The sequence below is a fragment of the Cynara cardunculus genome (assembly GCF_001531365.2).
Source record: "Cynara cardunculus var. scolymus isolate 2C chromosome LG 1, CcrdV1, whole genome shotgun sequence".
Taxonomy (NCBI): Eukaryota; Viridiplantae; Streptophyta; class Magnoliopsida; order Asterales; family Asteraceae; genus Cynara; species Cynara cardunculus.
The window spans coordinates 4,073,712-4,075,568 of record NC_037528.1 but is presented as its reverse complement, the minus strand read 5'-3'; the positions used below and the strand labels follow the sequence as shown (position 1 = coordinate 4,075,568).

At 18.3% G+C, this 1,857-nt stretch overlaps 1 protein-coding gene across 1 annotated transcript in view; it reads right to left on the bottom strand.

The window, feature by feature from the left end:
• Window positions 1-1,857, bottom strand: part of LOC112515549 (proline transporter 1-like) — an 11,592-nt gene that overhangs the window by 9,049 nt on the left and 686 nt on the right. The window lies entirely within an intron of this gene.

Genomic DNA, 1,857 nt, shown 5'->3' with positions numbered 1-1,857 from the left:
GAACCAACTTGCAAAATAATTATAGAAAAATAACTAAAATTCGTTTTTTTTTCAAAAATTAATGTAATAAAATATAATTTTCATTTCAAATCTCGTTTTTTTAATTCATATATCAAATTGAATTAAAAAAAAAACAAATTATCACAATAAAAATTATTTTTTACTAATGCAAAAAAATCAATTTAATAGAAAAAAAATTAATTGATGCAATAAAAAATAAATATTAAATATCACATTCAATATTTTTATATCTAACCAATCCGTATCAATTAATTTTTTTTATTGAATTGATTTTTTTTGCATTAGTAAAAAACAATTTTTATTGTGGTAATTTGGATTTTTTTTAAATGTTCAATTTGATATCTGAATAAAAAAACGAGATTTGAAATGAAAAATAGATTTTATTGTATTAGTTTTTCAAAAAAGACAAATTTTAATTATTTTTCTATAATTATTTTGTAAGTTGGTTCCCTAAAATGACGATTTTGAAAGTTGGTCCCCCAAAATAAGAATCAAGTGCAAGTTGGTTTTCCAAAATGACAATTTTGAAAATTGGTTCCCCAAAATAGGAATTATGTGAAAGTTGGTTCCATTTTGATGCAATTTTCTCATTTTAAAAAATGTAATAATCAACAATTAAGTTTAATGTTTTAGTAAAATCAGTTATGAGATTTAATTTTTTATGTAACTTATAAAATTATTTTTAGAACTGTAATATTTGATTTTTTTATTGATTAAATCTATTTAATAATAATGAAACAACAACAATATAGAAATAACTAATATACCTAATAATGTTCATAATATTTGATTTTTTATCGATTAAATCTATTTAATAATAATGAAACAACAACAATATAGAAATAACTAATATACCTAATAATGTTCATAATAATTTTTAATTAATAGTTAAAAATTAGGAAAAAGTTTAAAAAAACCCAATGAACTTTAGTGTTTGAAATGATTAAGTTCTTGGACAATTTTTTAAAACAAATAAGTTATTGGACATTTCAAAACATATAAATAACTCCTAGAACATTCTAAAACCTGTTAGATACATCATTATAACCAATAAAGTGGTTAATATGGTAAAATAATAATAAAAAACTAAAAAAAAGCTAATGAACTTTCATATTTTCAACGATTAAGTCTCTAAACATTTTTTGAACAAAAATACTTATATTTATAAAATGAAACAAATATATCAAAAAAGTGCTTACATTTATAAAAAAGTATTTACATTTAAAAATAATTATTGATGAAATTTATTTTAATTGAAAATAAAAAATATTTACAAAAAGATTACTGATTAAAATTAAAATATATTTTGTATATGATTTCTCAAATTAAAAAACTAAAAAAATATTTAAAGGATTACTGATGAAATTTTAATTAAAAATAAAATATATTACGTTGATCATTTTTCATATTAAAAAATAGCAAATAATTTGAATAACTAAATACATAATTAATTAAAATTCGTCGTTAGTGTTCATTGGTATATATGCATACATTACTTATATCTAATTGATGACTAATTTAACCATCGTCAGACGCTCTAACACTGTTACATGTTAATAAGTGTGAAAGATCGTGTTTGAATCTTGTTGGTGATATCATTTCACAGATGGATTAGCGATGAATTTTAATTAATTATGTATTTAGTTAAATTTTATCGTTAAGTCGTCAGTAATTTAATCAAATTATTTTTTACTTTTTTAATTTGAAAAATCACTAACGGAATATATTTTATTTTTAGTTAAAATAAATTTCACTAGTAATTCTTTTTAATTTTTAATTTTATTTTTTTAAGAAATCATATACGAAATATAATTATTTTAATTAAAATAAATTTAA